The sequence below is a fragment of the Erithacus rubecula genome, assembly GCF_903797595.1.
Source record: "Erithacus rubecula genome assembly, chromosome: 13".
In the NCBI taxonomy this organism is placed as follows: domain Eukaryota; kingdom Metazoa; phylum Chordata; class Aves; order Passeriformes; family Muscicapidae; genus Erithacus; species Erithacus rubecula.
Window position 1 is genome coordinate 6,533,790 of NC_136665.1, and position 25,122 is coordinate 6,558,911.

Below are 25,122 nucleotides of genomic sequence, written 5' to 3' on the forward strand. Positions count from 1 at the left end.
CATTGGAACAAGAGTCCCGTCGAGGGCAGGATGTCAATTGGGACAGAAATCCCCTTAAGGACAGGCAGGATGCCCTCAGAGGACAGGCCAAATGCTTTGCTGCCAGAGCAGCAGCCAGGACCCTCAGATCAACCCCAACATCTGCTTCTAAATCCTCCTTTAAACACTCAGCACATTTCAGTGTATGAATAAAGGATCTCACACTCCTGATTAGAGTCACCAGGAAAAACTGAGCGAATTAACAAAATTCCAAGGCAGAAGAAATCTCCTAAATGCCTACACACCTTTTCTGCACCCAGCAAAGTCCTCTAAGACCCAAGAAAAGCAATAAATGCCAATTTACTGGTTCCAAAACTGGTTGAACAAAGGAGTCAGAGACAAAAGGATCCATCAGCCCAGAGAGTCTTGAGGGAGATGCGCAGGGACAGTGACCCCAGCAGCCAGGGACCCACCATGTCCCTTCAGCACAGCCTGCCCTGGGAAAGCAACAGGCCAGTGTTTTGCCGAGGTCTGGGCTGCAAAACTTAACAAGGAAGAAATCTGAAAGAGAAACTTTACTAAAATAGCTTTAGGAAATCATCCCACCAAAGGGATGGGACAAAGAACAAAGGAAGGAGGAGAGACCAAACCCAAGGGAAGGGAATATCAGGACATGGCATGGTTCATTGAATCTGCTAAGGTGACGAGGAGGAGGGGAAGGAGGAAGGACTGCCCAACTGCCACAGCCCAGTGCCACTTGTTGGCAAGGCCAAGCCTGGCTGTCTGGTGTTGGTGGTGGCATTGCAGGGCAGGTGAGAGAAGAGCAGCAACCCCACAGTTCCCAGCCATGCCATGCTGTGGGAGACAGCCACTTCCTCCACAAGCACATCATCAGCTCTGTGCTCCACTGCTGCTGGAAAGCATGGCAGATTTGATCTATAATTTACAGGGATATCCATCTGGGAAGTGGCTTGACAAGCTGGGAGAGCAGCACTGTCCTCCAGTCTCCTCCTCTTCTTTTAATTTAAAAATTCTTTACATTGAGGCATGGTATGAATAAGGACAAGTGACAGGCACCATTCCCTCCCTACCCTGTCAGTGCCTCCTTGGCTTGCCACAGCAGGTCCTTGCACACTGCTGTCAGCCTCCCCAGGACAGTCTGGAGGTGTTGACTCCCACACCTTTAACTCAGATGCTTGGGACAGGCTTTCTCAGGAAGCCCCCAGAGATGCTGCAGCTACCAGGGCTGGGCTGGATGATGCTGGTTGCTGTGGAAACAGCAGGGCCGGATCCAGGGACCGCAGCATTTTCCCTGCACCTGGGACCAGCTGCTCTCACCTAGTTTGCAGCTGGAGAGCAGAGGATGCAGGAGAGCTGTTCTGGTGGCACTGGGCTGTTCCCAGCCCCAGTCTGCTGCAGTCCCATTTTCCCCAGGGATCAATGGGTTTATTCCCTTTCATCCTGTGAATGTCAGGGTGTTTCATTACATGGGACTCCCTGGGGTGGAACACAATGCTTTGGACCTGGAGCACCACCTCTTCTCCAGCCACCTGAGGGCTAGATCCAGCCATCCCCCCAGGACCTGCATGGCAGCTTCAGTCCACCACATCCTAGGAAAGCCTTTTGCAGCAGCATCACGACTTCACTCAACCAGTGCACCACCACAGGCTCTCCTAAATGGCACCCAGACCTGTGGGAGGTGGGACACACTGGGACAAGCCATGCAGGGTCCTCCTCAAGTGCAGCCAAGCCCTGCCATTGGCCAGGCAGGTACCACTGTATGCCAGGCTGCCAGCCACCCCAGCTCATCCCTGCTCCACTCAGGAGCAGCTCAGCTCGTTACAGGGATGCCAGGATGATGGAGTATCCTGCCGGAGTAGAGGAAGCCAGGTAAACCTCTCCATCCATCAGGGCCCCCACTTTCTGCCAAGCACATTAGGGGATAATTAAGTAAAAATAGGCCTTCCGACCAGTGTAGCTCATTAAGGGCTAATTAAGTTAATTAGTGCCAGGTGTGGATTGCAGCGCTTGCGCGTGTGGCTGTTGTTTGCTGTAATTGCATTTTCTCAGCAGCTTCCTCCGCCAGGCTGGAGTGCTGCCAACAAGGAAGGGATTCAGTGCCCGCTGTTGGTGCAACACGGGGCAGCTGACGGGCATCAGCAATGGCACCGCACCAGGGACAGTTAACCCTTCTGTCCCCGTGTTCCCCGAGCCCCTCTGCCACCCAAAGCCGGGGTCGTGGGGCAGCAGCTGCTGTCCCTCTTGGTGTGCTCCTCCTGCAAGAGCCTGGGCCATAGCAGTCCCCAAAAGCAGCCAGGAAGGCAGGGGACAGCCTCCCAGGCACCCAGCACTGAGTCTAAGGTGTGTGAAGGTGAGGTAGGCAGAGATGAAGGGCAGGGATGCAGCAGCACAGACAGCCACGTATGCTGGTCATATTAGTGCTGAAAGATGAAAGAGGGATGGTGGAGAAAAGGGTGGAAAGGAAGAGAAAACGGCAAGAAGGAAGCATGAGAGGGTGAGGAGAGAGATGCTGGGCTCTGATCTCTGCTTCCCGCACCTGGGAGCAATTAGAGCTACTCTGCCTGTGCCCCGCAGAGACACTGAAGGGATGAAGATGTGACAAAGACCAGGCTATTTTTTGCTGAGGTTACTGTCACTAATAAATGGAAGCTCTCCCTTGACACGTGTTCCTGTTCCTTCCAGCGTCTGGGCATTTGGCATCCTCCTCCAAGTGCAGCCTTGCCGGTAGCAGCCTCACTTGGAGCTGACCCACACTGCCTCCAGGGAGGTGAGACTTGTAAACAATTCTGTGAAATACAGCTGAAAGGCGTTGAGAGGATGGAGAGGCTGTGCAGGCACCCTATCCCTCTCCCCATGCCATGATTCAATCAACCCCCAGTGAGGCAGGAGCAAGGCAGAGAGCTCCCTCCACAACATGGGATGGAGGCTGGGGAGCACAGCCAGCATTCTGGGGGGCTGCCTTTCCTGTGACCTCTATCCAACAGAAAGTTCCTGCTGCCTGCACCACTGTGCCACGAGAGATGGGGAAAAGGGAGCTGAAGGGAGGCAGGAAGAGAGCTGGGTCCTTGCATCCCCACCGTGATCTCTCAGCACTGAGATAATTGCCTGCTGGTGACAGCTGAGGTCAGGCATGACAGATACCTTGGGAAGAGCTCCCGGCTCTGAGACCTCCCTGCAGCAACCCAGCTCAATACTGGGGTTGAGAGGCAATTTTCCCAATCTCCCCTAGCACAGGCTCTCTCTGGGTGAATCCAGGTTCAGGCAGTGGTTCTTCCATCATTCCAGCCTTCAAAGGGTACTGAGCCCCATCAAACAGCTCCCCACGTGGGCTGTGATCCCTGGGCAGGGATAGGGAGTAGTAGGGTACCAAGCCTGAAGGGGTGTGATGAGAGCACCCAGGGGTCAGTGGGGTGCAGATGCACCTGCCTCTGCCCCTCTGCCTCTATCCTCCCATGAGCAAAGCAGGCTTTTTCACCTTCCTCTCCCTGCTCCTTGCTAGCCCCTCCTGATGTACCAGGGATGCATGGAGAACTAGGCAGCCCCACTTCACCTGCCATAGGAAAGGGGCTGGGAGTAGGAGGGTCCTGCAGCCCCCTCAGATGGCTGGGAGGCTGGTGGGCACATCCTGGGGCTGATAATTCATCCCCCTAATAATAATTCATTCTGGCCTTGCTGCAGTGGGACTCAGCTCACCTGTCCCTCTGCTGCAGAGAGAGAGTGGGGCAGAGCAGGACAGCTGAATGCTGGGCACGGAGAGGCCAGGATAAGACAGGGAGCCTGATGGCACCAGCGTGGCAGCTGCAGCAGAGAGCATGTGCCCAGGCAGGGAAGGAGCAGGGAGCAGCGCTGTGGGGCGGCTCTGCAGCACCCTTGGCCCCCTCTCCCCGGCGCCGAGGCTGACAGGATCATTACAGCCGCTATCTGGGCTCACGGGCTCATCCCTCTCCCTTTCGCCTTTTGCATAATGGATAGGCTGTGAGTAATGGGAAATGGCAGTCCAGCCGCGCTTGCTGGCAGCCCCTTAATGAAGAATATGGAAATCTCATCAGTCCAATCAGGCCAGCAAATGAAACTGCTTTCCCCCGCCGATGTGAGCAGAAGGCTAACGACCCGCGCTCCCGGCTCCATCCTGCTCCCAGGAAGCCCCCCCTTCCCTTTTCCATGTTGACAAGTGAGCTGTGAACTTCATTTTTTCTGGCAAGGAGAGCCCCAGCTCATCTTCCCTGCTCCCCAGGCTTGGGCCAGCAGGTATACCTGTCCTGAACCTTCTTCTTGCTCCTCAAGGGCATTACTCCACACTCATGGTGCAGTCACCAGCTGGGTAGCACCATCTGCAGGTGTCACCCATCCCCAGCTTCTCATCCTCCTTTGCATCTTCCTGCTATGCCTGAGCCTCCCAGCATCAGCTTTGCCACAGCCGCAAGTCAGTATCCCATGTGAATGTGGGACATAGGACAGCTACAGTCACCTGATACCACTGTGTCCCTACAAGCACTGAGGTCTGTTGGCTCATGTCCATAGAATCCCAGCACAAGTGTGCTTCATGGACTCATGCCTTCTCCTGGAGTGATACCTGCAAACAGCTACAGTGTGAAGAAACCATTGTTCCCTCTCTTGTCTCCCTTGTCCGTCACCCACAGGCTTGAGTCTATCCACTCACCTCCTGCAGTGTGCACCATCTCTGAGCAAGGCCTTCAGTCATGGCACCTGCACAGTGGCACCCCTAGCTGGGCCAGAATTGGAGCATCTTCCAAGAAGCTCTAATCCCCAGTCACACAGGGGCCACCCTGCTAAAAGTTGGCACCGGCACCCCCCACTCCAAACACATCCCACTTTGGTGTCATTGGCAAACTTGATGATGTACCTTTTGTCTCCTCCTCCCCATAAGCACTGCCCAGGTCCTGAGCAGCCTAGAAGTGCCTCCAATTCAGGTCCCACAGGTTTTGCTGTTGTTCTGGGCTTGTGAGCTGCTGTCTCCATGGAGCTATAAAACGCTGTCTACTTGGCTACCATGGTGGCCTAGAACTTTGACTTGTGTGTCTTGGTAAGATGTGTGGCTGAGAAAGCCTGACCTTGTCCATAGTGGGGCACAAAACATGGTCAGTGCTGGGATCTCAGTCCACACTGGGATCTGTACAAGAATGGTCAGCTTGGTTAAGGACCTGAGGGATGCAGGTTCAGCTCTGTCTTGGACTCACTGCACAGGCTGTTTGCCCCAAATCTGCACCAAGACTTGATAGCTGGACTTTTCAAGTCCAAAATGTGGCAAAACCTAGATGTTGCACAACAGCAGGTCCTGACCTCCAGAGCAGCATCCACTGGCCTTTATAACACTTGAGGCAGGCGAGAGGAGCAGCATCCTGCCCTGCATCTGTCTGCTCCGTGGGCAAAGGCAGGAGGCTGGCAGGGAAACGGCCACTTGCTGGTTTGGGGAATGTTTAATTACTGCCTTTCACAGCCAGTGTGTAGCTCCTAAACTGACAGTGTGCCTCGGCTGTGAATTTGCCCAGAAACGCTGAGGTGGGTATAGGTTTTAATAAAACCCCCAGCTATGTGTACACCCAAGGCATTCAGCCATGCATAAATACCTTCTGTAACATATGCTTGTGCTACAGCAGAGGATGCTAACTCAGGGCTGGAGGAAACCATTTGTTTCCATGAGTTATAAGATCATATCTGGAAACACCTCTAACAAGCCAAGAGCAGCGCGGCAGCGGCGCTGGCGCTGGTCCCCGGCGTGGGCTGTTTGCACACAGTAATGATGTGAACGAGCGGCTGTTCAAGGGGCTGATCAACATCAAACCATTGAAATTAAAGGCTGAGGAGAAGCAGAGCCATAAACATTTATTGCAACACTCTGCATATCATCAGCTTCTGATTTGGAGGCAGCGGAATTGTGCAGCTGAAATAATAGGATTTATCGGAGTCTGAGATGAACTGTCCTTGATGGATGGTTGTAGAAGGGAAACAATGTGCCATCTCCAGCACAAGGCCATTCCTAAAATACAGCAAGGGGGTGGGGGGGGGCTGCTGCCTTTATCAGCACTAATCTCTCACCATTTTAGAGCCCACACCAGCCATCAGACCCAACTGCAGCTGAATGAGGAAGCCAGCTAGAAGACAATGCACTGCAATATCCCAGAGGACTGGAAATCAGAGTTGTGGTCTCTAAACACCGAGTGTGTAATTTGCTACAAAGTTGACACCCTTTCTGCTTTATCTTGATGTGTTTTCCATGTGTTTTATCCCCTTTAAATTTTGTCTCTGTTCTTCAGACAGAAAAAGCAAATCTAGAAATTTCTTCAGCTGCTCTCTGCTTCCCATTTTTTTTCTGTTGCTTCACTAACACAACTCAAGTTCATTAATAATGACACTGATGGCCTTTTAAAACAAACTCCATCTCCTGTCACCTACCAAAGCAATGGAACCCCAGCTTTGGAGGGGAAACACAGCTGCTGTGCTCCCCCCAAACAGAGGTTTAAGGAAGGAACTGATGGCACTCAGAGCTCAGCTGCTGTAATCAAATCGTCTCCTGTCACCTTGAGCACCCTGTAATGCTCCTACAGCTAACAGACTGGGAGGAGGAGAGGTTGAGAAAAGCAGTGTCAGAAGAATGTAGGAAGAGGATAATTTGATAGATTTTTTTAGTTTGATTTTTGTTGGTTTGTTTTTTGTTTTTGGTTTTTTGTTACATTGATCTGAAAATTGAAGTTATGGATTGTTTTTTAAAAGGGAACTCCAGAAAAAAGTCTCTCTCTCTCTTCCTCCCTCTCTCTCTCTCTTCTAGAAGTGATCCCAGGGAAGTATTTCCAGGCAAAAGTCTCTGACTTGCAGATCATCCAAGGTGTTTTATGCACATCAAAGTACCTAATATTTGAAACAGGAGAAAAACACAACTTGACTTCATCAGATTTACAAACAAGTTAGCTTTGGCTGCACTGAACATCTGCTGCAGGCCCCATGGAGAGGAACTGTCTCATACCTCTCCTGGGAACTTTTGGGCAAGGCTGGATGCAGAAAGTTCACTGCTGTGACAAACTGGCCCTAATTTTCCTTCTAAAAAGAGGAGGGCAGCATTACAGCTAACCTTTTGTCAACACTCTGTGGCACTGGCAGGACAAACCCATCTGGATCAAGGCAACAGGAAATGCAATGCTGTCACTGTCCCATCTGAGACATCCCTGAGAGCCCCAAATTTAGTGCACCATTCATACTTCATTGGTCTCTACACTACTCCCTCAGCACCAGCATCTCTGATAAAACAAGCCTTCCCAGGAGCCTCTATCTCATTTTTTCTTGCACAAATGGGTTGCAGAAGAGACTTGCTTTTGTTTCCACCAACACAAAGCCGAAAAAACCCCTCAAAGCCACATCCGTATGGGATGTGGGTGGTTGGAGAAAAATGGGTTTCCTGCTGCTTTGTATGTCCTCAAGCCTATTAACTGGTACTCTGTCTCTACCACTTCTTGTTTTTCCTGACAGGTTAAGCCCGTGTTGGCTTGATGAGACATTAGTGGCAGAACTTTTCCTGTGCCAGCCTGACACAATTCCCACTCCCACAGTTTGGATGTCCTCGATTAGCTGCTCTTGAAGGCACCATTTGAAGATGTTGCACCACATCTTCTCACTGAGACCTCGAAGGGATCTGTAACCCTCTGAAAATTGTTGTGACTGTGTAGAAACAAAACTGGTTTCCTCAGGGTTGATGCAGCGAGTGACGAAGGCAGAATAGGGGAGCAGGAACACATAAGCAGAGATTTTCTCCCTGTTCAGCTGCTTTGGGCATTTGGCTTCTTGTTGCCCAAGTTCCTCTATTCTCAGTAGTGAGAACTGCAGTCCTCATTCCTTCTTGTGGTCCACAAGCAGCTCATAACAGAGATCTGTTTGTAAGTGCACCTAAGCCTGCTTCCCCCTACCTGCCCTGACCTCTTCTCTGTCCCACAACATGGAAACATAAAAACACTAACACTCCTGCAAATGCAAGAAAAGGGACCTTTTCAGTGTGGCTTCATATCCTGGGGTTGCTCAGGAGCCATTTTCAGCACTTCAAGTTGAAGTGCTTTTGAAAAGGAAAATCAATGCTGAGGCAACCTGCCCAAAAATGAGGGGTTAGTAGGCTGGTGTGGGGGAGGTGCAGGTGATGGAGGAGCAACGGGAGAGTGCCTCCAGTGTGTGATCCCTCATTGTGACTGAATCACTAACCCTAAACACATAAATCAAGCCCAGCTTGGGGATCACGCCTGCAGGCACACTCTGATCCAGGAAGGCTCACTTCAGCAGCAGTTGTTGGAAAGACTGTGCCAAGGCTGGACAATGGGAAGGGCTGCTGTGTGTTTCTGTTAGCATTGACACATTTGCCCCGTTATTCATGGCTGGTCTGCATTTTGCTTCCTCTTGGTTCCCAGCCTAGTTTTTCACTGGGTTTTCATGCCTTTGAGGCAAGCAGCACTGAAATGGTGCCAGTCCTTTGTCAAGAGCCAACTGGGCATACCCTGGGCTTTAGTTTTTGCTGGCGACAGTCCCAGGAGAAAGTGCATGTGGTCCTCCATCGCCTGTGCCACCTCTCCTCTGTGCAGTACAGCTCACTAATCAATTTTTAAATATATTAGATGTTTTTTTTATTTTTTTTTTTTAATGTAGACATGATGGAAGAGTAGGGATCTCAAAGACAAGCGTTAGGAAAACTGGCGTCCGGATCTTTTCCCTCCATCTTCTTGCAGTGCCAACTGAAGTGAAAGACTATGATGTATGAGCTCACTTTTAATCAGGTAATCCAGCTGGGAGAGAGCAATACCATAACAATCCATTCAGGATTAAAGAAAAGCTTCTGGCAGTGCCTCTCACCATCCATAAGACACCCATTGTCTCTGCTATGAGTTGCAGGCTCTTCTCTGCTGGGTAGAGTCCCCCAGGATGGCCAAGCACTGGGACACTGCCCATAGCAGGAGCCACTCACTTCTCAAGGGGCCCTTAGGCACTCAAACAACACCAGCTTGGGCTTTATCTTCTGTTTATGCAGAACTGAACAAAACCCAGTGCCCATCCCTCCTAGCATTCCATCTCTGCCCATGGCTTTGGCTTTGCACAGGTGCCCTGAAAGCTGAGCAGTGTGGGTCAGGGTGAGTGGGAAACACAACTGCATTGCCAGTAAAGGGTCCTCAGAGTCTTCTGCCCAAATTGTGGATTTGTTTGACTTCTCCCAAGATGCTATGAAGTCTGAAGGCCAGGAAAGAGAGTGGTGCTATGGGGCTCTCCTCTGAAATGAGCTACCTGAACCTTTGACTAGTCTGGTCAAGTCAGGCTAGAGTTTCTCCAGGGTGGTTTGGCCACTGCTGTGCAGGTGAACAAGGGGAAAGATTTGCTTGTCTTTCCTCCATAAAGGTCTGTGTCCACATTGCTTCTTCCCTGAAATGCAGAGCCAGGAAGGTGCTGCTGCTCTCCCAGTCACTGGCATGAGGAAAGCAAACTGGTGTCCTTGGCATTTGATATAAGGCTTTCCACAAACACCAGCTAATGGGAATTCCTCAGTGGTGTCCCTGGGAGCTTCAATATTGGATGTCAAGGCAGACTTTTGTCTTCTCAGCAGGCAGTTGGACCTGATGTGTTTAACCCTTTCCAGCCCAAACCAGAGGGCTGAGCATGGCAGGGCCTCGGGGTGGGCTGGGGTCTTGCTCCAGCTCCCTGCTGTGCTTGGCTGCTCCTTGCCCTGGCCTCAGCTGCACAGCACTCCTGCTCCTGCAAACTCAGTGCACGTCCAGCTTTGCTTTATTGTCAAGGTGCCTTGGAGGATAGGGATCCAGGAGGATTACTGAATGCCTTGCAACTTGGAGCTGGCAGGCACATGGGGCACGCTGAAGGGTTTTGTTTGTGCCTGGTGAGAGCAGCTGTGGGCAGGAGTGGGTGAGTGGGGAAGTTACCAAAGGAGAAATAAGGAAACAAAAGGCGAGTTGGGGCAGGGGGGGTATGTTTGCATGGGGGAGGGCAGGAATTTCTTTTCTTTGTCGGAAAGTCTAAAGTGCCTTTCTTTAGAGCCTCGGTCGCTGCATGGGGCCTTGGTCAATAACATTCCTCCCTCACCCTGCGGAAGGAGACGGGCCAAGCAAGACACGGCTGAATGAAATTCCTCTCACCTCACCCCGTAAACATCCCAAGAGTCTGGCCCCATTATGGCTGGGTACAAAAGTCTGGGTCCGAGGCCGAACAAAAGGATGGGGAAGAAAGTGCAGGTTGCCAGGGCAACGCTGTCCAGGCTGCCTGGTTTTATCAGCAAGGGGCCTGGGTTTTCTGCCTGAGTTACGGGAATCTGAGGCAATTTATTTCTACTGCAAGACAGAGGATTTAGAGGGCAGCGTGGTGAGGCTCTGGCGTTGGCAGCAGGGCAGGTGAGGTGGGAGCAGCCGGGTACCCTGACAGCATCCTGGAGGCATGAGGAGCACAGCCATGCCCAGGAGCCTCCTGCAAAGGTCAGCACACACTGGTGACCCTGCAGGGGGTCTGTCCAGTCTGCCCCTTACAGACCGTGGGCTCTGTTCCAGCCCCCTCTACAACACAGGGAGTCTGCTCGTCCCTCTGCTCAGAGTCCATTCATCTCCCTCGAGTAAGGATGGACTTCTCCCTGCTTGGGAATCCCAGCACCCTGGCAGGCTGGATTAAATTGGGGAAAACTTGTTTCTTAGTAGCTTGACAGAGAGGGTTTTACAGTTTAATTCTGACAGGCTTTCTTATTTGCCTTCCAGATTAAGGCATGGAAAAGATGCCTTATTTCTGGGCCTAGTGCTGTCTGCATTAGAGAGGATCTGGTCCACTCCCAGAAAGCATCAAAGTTGCTCTGACAGGCCTGGATTGCAGTGAGAACATCTGGAACCCAGTGCCTGAGGGTCAGAAAAAGGTCCCCCGGCACAGCATTTAGCAAAGCTAATGCAAAACCTTAAAGCTCTCTGAGCCCATGAGGACTGGATCTGGGATGTGTTGGCCTCATATTAAAAACAATGAGTTCAGGTCTGGAAAACTCAGTTCCCACTGGATTCATGCCTTCTCCAACCAGTTTTGATGACAAGAAACAGAATACTCTAGAGACCTGGAAGCAGCATGGACAACATAGCCAACTGGCTGACCTAAATCTTAACAAAGGGCGTTATGACACTAAGGAAAATATCAGTGCATTCAGCACTCAGCACAGTGGCTCTCTTGGGTAGCAAAAATGTTTATGATGTGGCTCCCAATCAGTCTGAAGAGGATGATAATGCTGAAGGTGGGGTCGACGTGCAAGATAATGACTATACAAAGCCTGAATGCTATAATAAAATAAGATACAAAAGTTAGACAGGTTGATGTGTTACAGCCAGGACAAGCAGGTATTTATTTGGTTTCCAAACAGAGCAAAATGCCAAAATGCAGGTGAGATGGCAAGGTTTTCAGAGGCAAAACCTCTTGCTGAAGAGAAAGAACCACAGTGAGTGTTGTGAATGCAATACCCATTCCTGGTTTGTTTGATGTTTTACTGTGGGACTTGGGGAGTTCGTAGGATAGGTCAGCAGCATGCAAAGACCTGGAACAAAACTTGCAGGCCAGCTCGGTTAAACGGCTGGAGCAGAACCAGCTCGGCAGGCCATGGAAAGCATTCAGCCGAGACAGCCTGCTCATCTCAATTCATCTAGACAAATTTCTAGACAAAAGCGCCAAGCTGTGCTCAATGGAGTGACAGGGAAATTACTAATTAAACTGAAGATCATGGGATTAGTGGGAAGAAATAGAAGTCGGGCACAGAAGCTGTAGCTCTGGACAGAGGCAGTAGCAGGCTAGACAGAGTTCACCACTGGAGTTTCTCCGGAATCGATCCTGGGATTGATCTTGTTTATTCTCTCCATGAATGATGTTGTCATAAGAAGTGGAAGCGCTTAGGTTAAGCCAGTTGATGACGCAGGAGGGGGAGGCATTGTGAATGCAGAGGAGACAGGAGATCAAACAGAAAGCAACAGACAACCTTGAGCAGGAACGAGTTGAAATTCAAGAGCACGAAATGCAAGACTAATCACAGGGTTGGGGTTTTTTGTGCTAGACAGGGAGTGTGTCAGTTGGACATGACTGAGGAGGAGGTGAACTTCGCTGTAGCAGTCATGGGTGATTATGAACCACCAATGAGCTAAAGGCACAAAAAGGCGAACAAGACCCGAGGGGTTTGGGATATTGCCAGTAGAAGCAGGAAATTATTAATAGCATTTGCAAAGTACTGACAAGACCTCATCTAGCATTGGGTAGGAGTCCTGGACAGGTAGGCTGAATTGTTGCCAGAGGCAGTGCAGAAAAATTCTCCGAATATGATCAAGAGACTGGAGATCCTGTTTCACAAACAAAATAAAAGATGGAAGGAGTTAACTTCTCCATCTGTTTTCTAGTGATATCCAAGCACCCCAGAAAACCTCAGTAATTAGAAAGCAAGGATCCTGACAACCCCAGACACTCCATGCCCCTGTGTGTGCTGCCCACCTGAAACCACCTAAGCTCTTGCCCTCCACAGGATCTCTTTTGCAGAGACCCTTTGCACACTGCTCCTTCCCCCTCCTTGCCTTCGTGCCTGGAAACTGATCCCCACTTCAACTCTAAATAGGAAAAAAGAAAAGGAAAGCCAGTAGACTGAGTCTTTTGTACAGCAAAGCAGATTAGGGGCCTCCCAGGGACTTGCAGCTTGTAAGAGGGAAGGGCTGGGAGATGGAGGGAGGTAGGGGGGTGGCTCTGCTCTCCTCCACAGACAGTGAAACTCAGACCTGCCTTTGGTCTGCTCCTTGCAAAGTCTTTTTTGTCCACCTTCCTTCCTTTTTCCCACTCTGCTTGACATTGTGGATCAGCTTTTGGGGGAACTAGGATTTTTTCAGTTCCTGCAATGGATTTAATTCAGGAAATGTGTGTCCTGTTGTCCTGCTCCCATGCTGAATCAGGAAAGCCTTCACCCAAACAAAAGCCAAATCTCCCTCCTAGGGGCAATCAGGAAGAAGGTCCTGCAGTGGTCTCTGGTTTGAAGACAAAAGGTTCCTTGGACTATAGGCAAGAGGGTTAGTGCCACCATGGATTATAGAAACATCTGTGGAAGAAGGATTAGCCACCACCTGTGTGACAAAGGTCTCCAATCCTAGCAGGACACATGGCAGATGTTTTGTGCTATCTGTCTGCCTGAGCTTCACTCTCAAGGTGTTTTATTTTCAACTTGCCCTCCCTCAAATGCAAAATGCTTAGGCTAGGATGAGCCAGACTTGCCTTAGACCTAGGTTTGGACAATCTCAGCCTCTTTTAGTTGAATTGATCGATTCCCTCTTTCCTAGAGCCCAACCCCTCTTTGCCTGTGGGCTGTAGGAAATGACTGGGGGTGGTGAGCACACTTAGGCAGAGCAAGGTTGGGTACAGGACAAGCACAGACCCTGACACTGCCACCCAGGCACTGAGCTGCTCCCTGTGCAGCAGCTTGGTCTGCCAGGGCACACTGGCTTTATTAAAACCTCTTGATCTGAAGGGAAGTTTTTACACCTCCTAAGTGCTCTGTAATGTGCTACTTGGTGTGTCCATGCAGCACCCCATCCTTTTATCCCTCCTGGGCTCAAGCTTTGTCCTCTGTAAAGCAGCCATAGTGTAGACTCATCCTCTGGCAGGGAACTTGCAAAGTTAAAATCCTTCCCAGTTTTGAAACATTCAGCTATTTTGGTGAACTCAATTGAAAATCTTTTTAGGAGACTAATAATCCTACCTCCCTAGCAGAGATTGAATAATGTGCAGTAAATCCTGCCTCAGGCTTCGTGCACTGAACAACACTGTGGAAAAGCCTTGTGAGACTTTTTACTAACAGTGCAAAGTCTGTCCTGTGTGTGGGATGAACAAGGGTCCCCTAACAAATAGCTCAGCTGTGGAATTAACACTAAATTTGCTGCAACCAAATTGTTTGGGGCAATTTCATGTGTACATGCATGTTTTGTTCTATAACAGTCACTTATACAGTCCTTTTTGTCAAAGAGTTTTTGAGCTAAACTTTAAACAAAAAACCTCAGCAGAAGAGTAATCTAACACTGGAATTGTCTGTCCAGGGAGGTTGAGGGGTTTCCATCCTTGGAAATGCTCAAAACTTGATGAGATGTGGCACAACTGAACCTGCTTGAGCTGATTCTTTGAGCCAGGTGGTGGGATGAGATCTCCAGAGGCTCCTGCCATCTTCAACTGTTCTTTAAATTTTAAAAAGCTGTAGAAGGATGATTTAGCCTCTAAATTTCAGGACACAGGATTTGCCATGGGAACTGACCATCCAGATGCAAAAGCACGGAGCCTGCAACCCCTTGAGCTGAGGGCAGGAAGACACCCTGCTGCCCACAGAGCATGAAAAGCCTCCTCTTTGCTACTTCCATTCAGCCAAGAGAAAAAGACAGTAGTAGTGGCCTGAATTATGATGCTTGTGGGTTTTTCCTGTTGCTGACAATAACGAGGGGCAGCATTAGTTTCCAGGCAACTGATTTGGTGTCTTTCCAAAGGCCTCTAGCAGTGGGGTTTCTCACTGAGGACCCTGTTTTCTTCCCTTTGTAAGCACTACACTTTCACCTAAATTGTACTCCACTTTCCTGGTTGCAGGTTTTTTGACATCCTTGCCTTTGATTCTCAGGTCCTCACAGGTCTTTTTTAGATACTGGCTCTCTTCATGGAAACCCCCAAAGTGAGTGGATCTGCAGGGGCAGCAACACCAAGTGAATGTGGAAAAGATTAAAAACTGGGCTGCTGAGGGTGGCAGAAGACACAGTGGTAAGGTGCAGCTGCAGATACACATGCACAGGCATGTGAACTTGGTGTTTATTGTAATCTGGAGTGATAGAAAGGAAAAAGACTGGGAAACTGGGATCAGCACACAACTTTGACAGACCTTCGTATCTACAAATCTAAAAGTGCTACAAACCACTCAAAATAGATTTATCTGAACTTAGCCAAGTCCTCACCTTGGATCTTGGTGCTACTGCAGCAGGCAAGAGGCACCCATGAAGCTGCTAAATGCCACAGCATATTCCCTGCTAAAACTGGGGCTACCTCACTGCTGAGCCTGTGGCTTCTGAAGGAGAATGAAAACACTGGCCTTTGCCAGATAGAGCTCAATAAAGCTGGGTATTTTCACAAACAAAGGAAATTAAATTCTCCAGACTGCACTATAGAAGTGACCCCCAATGTTCTGTGGCTCAAATCCATGTAGAATTGTAGATATAATTCTTTTTAGGCATAGAGATGACTTTTTAGAATCAAAATCATTTTCCTGGAACTTTACTTTTAGTCTTTAAAATGGAAAATTCCAGAAGAGAAGGAAACTTACAGGTTTCTAGGAATATCAGGGATCAACTGTTTCCTAGCAGAAGGCAAGCCAGGAGCCAAAGGTGACCCCAGCACAGGCTCTGCTCTAACCAGTCAGGGCCCTCTTGGGTTACACTCATCCTGGGAAGAGGGGATGGGAATCAGAATGTTCAGATCAACCCCAGGGAAGCAGCAAACATAGCATTTCATACAACATGAAATGAGATCCAGCAGAGAAGAGGAGAGGGAAGGTGGAGGGGGATCCATTATTCATGAAGGCAACAGTAGTACAACAGAGCTTGCTCAGACCCATGCAGTGCTGGATAAGGTTACTGCAGAAACAAGGGTTGGTAATGGTATGCCAAAGCTCTGCTTCTTGGTGTAGAAAGCAGAGAGGCATTGAGTCCTTCCTTTTCATTTCTTTTCCTTTCTTTTCTCCTTCTTTCTCTTCCTTTCCCAGCAGATAATGCTCACCTAGGGTATAGGACATGAGAAACAAGCTTCCTTGGAAAGCTCTACTCTTGGTACTTTGAGGAAGATTTGGGAAGTTAGAAACGTGTAGAGCACAGGAGAAGGGAGAAGCAGACCCTGGAGAGATGGCAGACAAGTGAGATCAAGGTTTCCTCCCTCCCACCGAGGCTGATCCTTATTTCCTCAAAGGGAAACCTATCAGGGCTTGGTGCTTGTCTCAAATGACAGCACGTGTTTGCTATGGTTCTATGGTTTCTCCCAAAGCAATGATTTTTTTTTTTTTTTTCCTGTTTCCTGCTTTCTTTCCTTGCCACCAGAGCTGCTGGCTCCTGTCTGGCAGGCTGGCTGTGGGAGACCATTTGCAGATGGATGGGTGAGCAGGTACCTGTGTAACGCTGGCTCTTACAACATGGAGGACATTTTCCAGCAGCTGTCCTGAGCAACTGAACATCCCTGGCTGTTTGCACAGGAAAATGGGCTATGGCTCTGCACTGCTTGGCTTGGAAGCATCCTGAGAGTAAAACAGAGGGTGAGCCACAGGGCTGGATTGATTTGCAGAGGAAGGGCTGTAGCCTTTATAGCTCATAATGGCATCAACTGCAGTGGTTTCTGGGGCTACTTACACTGTGTATGGGCTAACTCTAGTCCTTCTTTCAGGCAACAGTGGTGGCTGTTACCTGCATCACTGTTACTGCTGGAATTCAGTCAGGTGTGTGGGGCAGAGGATTGTTTCCTGGGCACTTGGTGGCATGTATATACAACACAGGTGGTGGGTAGGACAAACAGTGGGGGCATTTTGTTTAAACTGGTATGTTCCAGCTCACCTTTTGGTTGATCTGTAGGGAAGAGGCAATAGGGAGAGGATTATCTATTAAAAACACAATCAGACAAGGAATGTGGACTGTGGGCTATGATCCAGGGGAAAAAATCCACTACTCACTGCAATACTTTTGTTTTGCCTTGAATAAAGCAGACCTGAAATTCTGGAGGTGTAGAAAATGAAGTATTTCCTACCCTGGGCAGCTTGTGCAAGGCTTGTGCAGTGAAGGTGATCCCTCCACTCAGCAGCTGAGGAGACAGCAGCAGCTGGAAGCTCACACCAGCAGCGTGGTGGCCCTGGGATTGTGACACCTTTATAGGGGACACTGATGGACTAGAGCATGGGCTGAATCAGGGCCTTGTGCAAAAAGAGCTCTTCCTCAGCTGAGGGAGGCTTTGCAGGGTCAGACCCTGCTGGTGCTGCAGGAGGTGCTGACACCAAATCAGTGCATGTCATCACCGGGCTGTGCCTGGAGGGATGTATGGCTTGAGCACTCTGACTTGGATCATGTCCCATGTATAGTACTAGGGCTGCCAGGCACTGCAGCCAGAACATTTAGTGCTCACCTGGAATACATTGTACAATATATTTAGAATGCCTTTTTTTCCCCCATTGTTTTTAATTGCATTCAGCTTTTTCTGATATTCCTGCCGGTGGTCGGCCACATGGTTTTGCAAAAAAAAAAGCCACCATTGAGCAGCGTGTGGGCCCCGTGCCTGCCTGTGAGCCAGGTCCCATCTGGCTGTAATTACTAGCTTCACATCAGCAGAAGAGTGTAATATTTAAACACAAATGTTTGATGTTTGCATAGCAAACCTCAGGATGGAAAGCTCTTGATAATCAGCCTGCAGGGAGGAGGTGGGCTTGCTGGAGGTGAGCACTGAGGTGTGTGGGATGTAGCACACTTTGTGGGGTTTTATGGGGATAGAGAGAAGAGCAGCATTGAATTCAGAAGCCCCTTGTGCCTCGCTCTGGGCAGAAGCTCCACACAGCCTTGTAACCCTCAATCTCAGGGAGATGGGCCACAAGCCATGCAGAGCAGTGTGGTGCAGGGCAGGTGACCCTGCCAGAGATCTCCCATCTCATCCCACTCAGAACAGGTAAGGAGGCTCACTGAAGCTTGCAAAATGGCAGAAGAGCTCCTGAAATCAATACAGGCTCCTTGCCCTGAGTAGTAACCATCAGGATGGATAATAAACCTTGTTAGGTTTCAGCAGCTCAGGCAACAGCTGTGTGGGGAGAGCAGGGAGCTGGAGCCAAACTCACAGAAACATGGACAATCTGTTGCACTGCCCTCCCCAAAACTAGGATTGAGACCACAGCAAGCATTATCCACCTTCTCTGGCAGAGATAAGATCCAGCCCATAGTACCCTTCCAAAGAACCTTCCCCTGTGTGTGAGATCTCCTGTGTATGGTACTGTGCTTCCCTGCCCTTCAATCCCAATCCTTTGGGGAAGGAAAACAACAAGCTTGTACTTCGCCCTGCTCCAATTGGGATGACAAGTGAGAAAATGGCTTCATCTGCTCCCAGGCACCTCTGGAAGGTGACAGACACATGTGGTGCCTGCAGCATCCTCTCTTTAGCATTAAGGTCCAAGCACAGCCATGCACACCCAGCCAAATGAGAGTCCTGGTGCTGCAGACCCCTGTGCCACCTCCTGTAGGGTACACAGCACCCTTGCATTGCTCCTGACAGAGAAGAAAATCCATGCCTGGAGATGGCTTTTGTTCATAATGCCATCGTGGGGCTAGCAGCTGGCTCTTCCTGAGCTTGTCCAGACAAGGTTCAACCTGTCACAACTTGTCATCTTATAAGTGCAGCAGGCTAGAGCCTAGGATAACAGGATAATAATAGGATAACAAATGCCTCCTCACTGTCTCAGGGGGTTTGGGGACCTATTCTCTGCAGCTTGCACACCCAAGGTGAGCTAGCCCTGCTGTCGTCACTGCCTCTGAGCAGCATTGCTCATCTCAACAAACTTTAAAGCTGCATCCTGACAGACCAAAATAAATCAATCAATAAATAAATCGTCCGTCTCGTCTACTGGATTCTGCAGTTTATTTCCTCGGCGCTGATGAAAAATAGTTGGATGCTTAGTAGCTTCATGAGACTAATTATGATAAACGGCCCCATCGCTGCTAATATCCGGACATTAATTCCCAGATGGAGCTGCAGAAAATGTCAGGAATGGAAATGTCAGCTCTCTAAAAGGACCTGGCAGGTATTGAAGTGGGGACTGGAATGTCAGCAGAGGAGGGAGTAGGGGGAGATCTGGGAATTAGCAGGATGTCGGCACACATTTGGAAGCTGTAATTCCTCTCACTTGATTGCCCAGTTCCTCCCAGCAATGCCACAACCACAGCTTTCTTCAGATTTTGCCTTCTCTGAGCTCTGCTCCCTGCACTGAGGCAAAAGATTGGTACACACTAAGCAGGTGACAATTTCTTTGGGCAGAAGCTCAACCTTAAGCTACAGGAATCTCCTTCCCACTGAAATCCCCAGAAATGTCACCTGCCCTGCAGGATGGACACACCAGTAATTCCCTTTACACTGGGTATGGGGCAGGCGGGCTGAGAGGCAACATAAGGTCACACTCAAACTCTGCTCCCATTCTCCTCTGGGTTTCGTATCTATATTCATATTTACATTGCTACAATTACCAGTTGAATACAAAACTATGATGCAAAATAGCAAAAAACTCTCTTTGGGTTTTTGTTCTGGGTTTTTGGGGGAGGTTTTTGTTTGTTTGTTTGTTTGGAGGGTGTTTGTTTGTTTCTGGTTTTTTGTTAATTTTCCACCAACAGTTTTAAATAGTTTCTCATATTTAAAAGAGCTATTTATGGAGAATATTCCTTGCCATGTCAGAAGTACTTCAAGACTAGATGTACCAGCCAGACAAATGACATGAATGTCCAACTTCTGACAGCACTGTGTCAATGATGGCAGGAAGTCAGGCTGGCACCTGACTGGTGCAATAAATTAGCTGATGAACAAGTTCAAGAAACTCTGTTGTGAAGCCATTTTATAACAAAATATGTTGGGTTGTCCTCTCAGAGTGCAAAGACACACATTGGTTTTGCTGCTCTGTTCAGCCTGCTGGCTCAGACCCTGTTCTGTACAGCATGTGAAACAGTGGTATTCAGATGATGATCTATTCCAGCTTTTGGCACATGTTACCAGTGGAAAAAATCTGAACAGGTTGGGGATTCCTTGATCAGATGCCAGTTGGTTGAAAGAAAGGCTTTTGACAGGAGTCTGTTGCTGTTTGTCAGCAAAGGCTGGAATTTTTGTTCAGAGCCAGATTATTTGAACATTTACCTGCTGAGAGGGGATTTAACATCAAGCCTGACGGGTCTGGTTCAGACCACAGACTTGAACCAGACCTCTCTACAGCCCCCAGCAAGTTCTCTTGTGGTAGGGAGCCAAGATGCCTCTGTCTCTCATGAAAAGCTTCAAGTTCCTCTAGAAGCTTCAGGGAAATTTTCCAGCCTTTCAATAAGGAGCCAAGTAAAGGGGAAGTAGCTACACCATATTTGCTGTGGAGTTACAGAGCTCCAAACCTCCTGTGTTTGTTCTGACAGATGCCCTGTCTTCTGCATGAAATCGATCTGTTGAGACTTCTGAGGAATTTAATAGTCTAGCTCCAGGGGATTTGGGAGCCAGAGGGTGGCATACTTGGGAGCACCTCTGCCACTAACCTTTCTCTGGAATAAAGGTGCCTGTAAAGTACATATGGGCTCTTCTTGGAAAAATCTCCCAACTCAGTTGGATCTTGCTGACTGACAAGCTCTTTCTGTCAGCAGCCCCATGGAGAACAACAGCATTGTATTTGAGGCAGTTCTGGCCAAATCAGCTGAACCAATTGTGTGAAAAAGGCTACTGAAACTCCTCTGCCCACCACTGCTGAGATCTCATCACTGAGATTAACATAACTGTTTATATTCTCCATCCCCACTGCTCCCTGCCTGCTCAGGCTTGGCCCTGGTAATCCTCACTGTCATCTTCCTCCTTCTGGACAGCCCCATGCTTTTTGTGTGTCTTTCTTGGGGCAGTAACCTCTGCCTGCAAATTCCCTGGGGAAGCCTTCTTGCTGGGTTAATGGTGTGATTCCCAATGTGAGAGAACACACACTGGGGAGATGATGCACTGTGGCACAGTGGTGGAGATGAAGGATAAAGTTAGCTTACAAGAATGTCACTATCAGAGCCAAAGTCTCATTCACTTTCTGAAGCAAAAACTGTCTGGAAAGTATGGAACTTGCAGCTACAAACTGTTCACTGCTCCCAGCCTGACTGAATTCAAGGTAACAGCCTTGTGTCAAGAGAGCAGGAATATAAAGAGAATCTGGCTTGGTATCACCTCCCCAGAATCAACCTGCCCCTTCAGCAGAAGTGATGAGCCAACAAGAAGCCAGACTTTGTCCTGACTCTCCCTGCTTTATGATTTCTCACTGTTTTGTGTCTTGGGGTTTGATCTGAGGACTTTCTATCAAATGTACTGCTAGCATTGTCAACATGTGGTGTTTTACTCTAGATTAATGCTGTATCTTGTGTGTGGGAACATATGTAGGTGTGGAGACAGAGAAATCTAGGGCCTTATTCTCTAGTGGCCTTGTGCTTTTAGGATCATTTACACCTTCAGCAAAATGTGTGTGGGGTGGGTATGGAAACACTGCTAAATCTGATGGGGCCTGCCACCCACGGTAGGGGGTAGGTGCAAGTGATGGAACAAAACAACCAGCACATCATCTCCAAGGTCCACAGAAGTCAGGGTTTTTGCTATTTTATTCTTCCTTCCATAACTAAGGGAAGGCTGTTCTCTGTAGAAGTGAGTTTGGGTGTGATATGGGATTTTCTGGGCTATTGGATTGGGACAGATAGAGGAGAGACAAATGAGGAAAAGTGCAGAGCAGGAAAAGTGGCTCCAGCAGCTCAGATTATGCACAAGAAAAGCTGGGCTCAAAAGAGCCTCAGCCACAGAATGAGCCATTAGCATGTTTCACATATTTCTCCTTTCCAGTGCTAGCTCACATCCTAACACTTACTGAAACTGGTTTGATTCTCATGTCTGGTATCTGTGTGAAATCTCCCCGTGAGTCCAGACTCTGCTAACCTTTGCTCATGCTTTCACTCCAGTGGTGTGACAGGAGACAGGGAGAAGAGTGTACTACTCTTCCCAAAACAGCCTTGGACTAAGGAAAATACTGGGTAAGTCACTGACCAGTGTGTATGAGCAGGGGCTCAGAACCTCTTCTTGGAGAACTGTTTTCTTGGGAATTCAGCATCAAATCTGTGGCCTCAAAAGTGCCCATGGTAGAAAAGGAGCACTAAGAACAACTGACAGAAGAAAGACAACAGTAAACGTTTTGTGCTGGCCCAACTGGGGACAGGATCTCAGCTCAGATTGATATGAGAAGGTGAAACCACAGAGATGCTCATCTGTGCCGACCATCACCACTGCCACTTTGAACCTGCCCTTTGCAAGTGGGTAGGTAACACATTCCCCTGCCTAGTCTTCCTGCTGCAACACCTGGGAGAAAAGCTCTGGAAAGCCAGAAAGGCCTTCTGAAGGTAGGTCAGGGAATGGATCAGATATGGCAGAACATGGATAGACAGCAGGTGGCACACATGCCTGTTTGCTTTCTGTTCTGGCCTGGTGGGTTTGTAAAGACCCAGCCAGTCAAATCAGTGAGGCTTTCACCTCCTGACTTGCTGAAGCATTTTGTGGTGAACTTTGAAAGCCTGGTCCAAAATGAAGCCCAGCTGATCACAGGAAGAGCAAGACCTGCTGTGAATCCCAGCCCACTGCAGGGGGATAAAGCCAGCATGAAACGGATGCATATTCTTCCCATACAGAGGGCAACGGGGCTCCACCATTGTTTCCTCTCAATCAGAAAAGCCATCTGGGATGTGACTCCAGGGAACTCCAGCAAGAGCTGTAATTATATCAAACATAATTGAGGCAAGCCAGCAGCACTCCTTACTTAAGTAAAGCGATGAGGCCAGCAATATGACAGAGGATGTACACCTGGGAGTTTCTCCAGCATCCGCTGCTTTCAGTGGGGCTGGCAGTTCAGCATGAAGTGCAAATCCACACAGAGACCTCCTTGCTGCACAGGGCTGATCCTGTGGACACCTTGGCAGCAGCTGAGCACTGCTGTGAGAGAGCTTGCTTATCTGGAGAAGCTTGTGTTTCTTCTCTGAGGCTCTGCCTGCCCCACCTTTCTCTGTCCAAACCTCACATCCCCTCACTTGCAAATTTTCAGCAGGTACCCAGGCAGGGAGAGGAGCCAGTGCTCTTGGCCTGGGCTCTGCTGCCTCCCCATGGCATGCCCCCCATCCTGGTGCCTCCTTGCCTAATTCTCTGCCCCCACACAATGCCTAGCAGGCATCCCTCAGGCCAGCCTGCCAGCTCTGTTTTCCTGCTACTCTGGCCCTGCTTTCTAGGACTCACACCTCTCCCAAGGGCACAGCTGGATGCAGGATTTACTGTCAGCCTGGACTGGGCCAGCAGGCATTAGGGATCTCAAAAGAGCTACGAAGCAGCTCCTGCTCCTGCAGGAGCCTCCTCTCATCTCCTGTTTCATCCTTTCCTCTTCCTCCTCTGCCCTTTGTACTCCTTCACAGTAGATCTCTTACAGCTTTTTTTTCCTCTTTAAATCTTTTCCTCTCTGCTTTTCCACCTCCTTCCTCTCCCCCAAAATACTTCAAACTTGTTCTTCCTCACTCCCCCGCAGGGCTGGCACTGCTTGTCCCTGCCCCACCATTCCCTCTGTGGGGGACCAGCTGGCTGGGGCTTGTTCAACAGGACTCAATGCCATTTTTCCTTCTGTAGGGATGACATGTTCTCCAGGATCAGTAGTCCCCCATCCTCACCTAGCACGATCTTTGAGCTCAAGACTTTTCACGGGTACACAAGGTTGATTTAGACAAGCCAAGGTGCAGCTCTACATCAGCACCCTGCCTGCCTCCCTGTTTCGGGGATGGGGTGGAGGAAGGATCTGCTGGACCTTCCTGGACAGTGGCTGGCAGGGTTGGCAGCTGGTGTGGAAGGTGGCACTGGGACAGCAGTTACCCAGCTCCTTCCCTTCCTGGCATGGGGAATGGGGCTGTCCCCAGTGGCACTCGCTGGCTCCCTGCTGGGATGCCGTGCACCCACACCCTGCAGCTGGCACGGGCTGGTAATGGCTTGGTGCCACTGCTCCACAGCTGTGGCCTCTGGTGGCAGCTCCGTGTTGGCCATAGTGCGGTGACACAGCCGTGACTCTGAAGTAGCAGGGGCGGCTCTCTGGTGACAATTCAGAGATGCCAGTGGCAACCCCATAGCGGTGACTCTTAGGTTGCTCCAGGGGCTCTGCGATATCCCTGCGGTGGCAGCTGAGGTGGCACCGGGAGCTCTGAGGTGGCACCGGGGTCTCTGCGGTGGTTCCGTGTCCCTCTGAGGTGGCACCGGGAGCTGTGCGGTGGCGCTGAGGTGGCACCGGGGGCTCTGCACAGCCCCGCGCTAGCAGCTGCCCGTTGGGACAGGCCCCGCTCCCCCCCGGCTCGGGCGTGGCGTTGCCGGGCCCGCGCTGCCCCGCGCCTCCTCCGGACCGGCCCAACGGCCCGCGCGGGGGGGAGCGGCAGCAGCCTGCTGCCCGCCCCTGCTCCCGTGGCAACCCAGCGGCGTCGGGGCGGACTCGGGCCGGTCGGGGCGGACTCGGGCCGGTCGGGGCGGACTCGGGCCGGTCAGGGCGGACTCGGGCCGGTCGGGGCAGACTCGGGCCGGTCGGGGCGGACTCGGGTCGCTCGGTGCGTACCGCCCGGTACCCCGGAGCAGGGCTGGGGCTGCGGGCTCCGAGGCGGGGCTCGGGGGCCGAGGCGGGCCCCGCCGGGCTGGGCCGGGAGGGCGGGCAGGTGTGAACCGTGAGGGAGTCCCCTCGTGCTTTCCGGAGGCTGGAAGCGGCGGGCAGGGCAAGGCTCCCCGCGGGGACATCCCGCTGCCAGCGCTCCGGGTGGGCCCTGGGAGCCGCTCCTGGCTCTGCCCATCTCCACACGCCGCACGTTAACAGCCCCTGCGCTGCTCCTCCCGCGCCCTGCGTCTTTCACAGATGAAACCAACAGCAGCGTCTGTTCCAGCCGTGCCGCGCTCCGTGAACGGCACAAACGCCGCTGGAGCGGCGGTGCCGGTGCTCGCGGGTGAGCCCGGGCCGTGCCGCTGAGCCCGGCCGAACGAGCAGCGCCCGCCGCCTCCCGTGCTGCTCTCCCGCGGAGAAAACAATGCGTTTAAAAGCCCAAACTCTGCAAATTGTTGGAGGGAATGGGCTGCCATAAAACTCAAAATTACTTTCAACTCTCTTTTTAAAGTAGAAGGGATTTGAAGTACGGGATAGTGTTGGAAGCTGTTTGTTGAGAGCGCATCACCTTGTCTGATCTTACATTGTATGGCTTAAATTATAGGAAGAGGGAATTTCTGCATGTTGGTGTCCAGATGGTCTAGTAGCTGGGATTCTGGCTATGCACAGATAAATAGATTTCAGATAAA

General features: G+C 50.3%; 1 long non-coding RNA gene across 1 annotated transcript; it reads right to left on the bottom strand.

Annotated features, from left to right (window-relative positions):
• Nucleotides 1–18,640: 18,640 nt before the first annotated feature.
• Nucleotides 18,641–24,007, bottom strand: LOC306807434. The gene is made up of 2 exons (XR_013775720.1): nucleotides 23,760–24,007; nucleotides 18,641–18,997 (listed from the first exon to the last, which is right to left on the bottom strand). It is a non-coding gene; the product is annotated as an uncharacterized lncRNA (long non-coding RNA).
• Nucleotides 24,008–25,122: the final 1,115 nt, after the last annotated feature.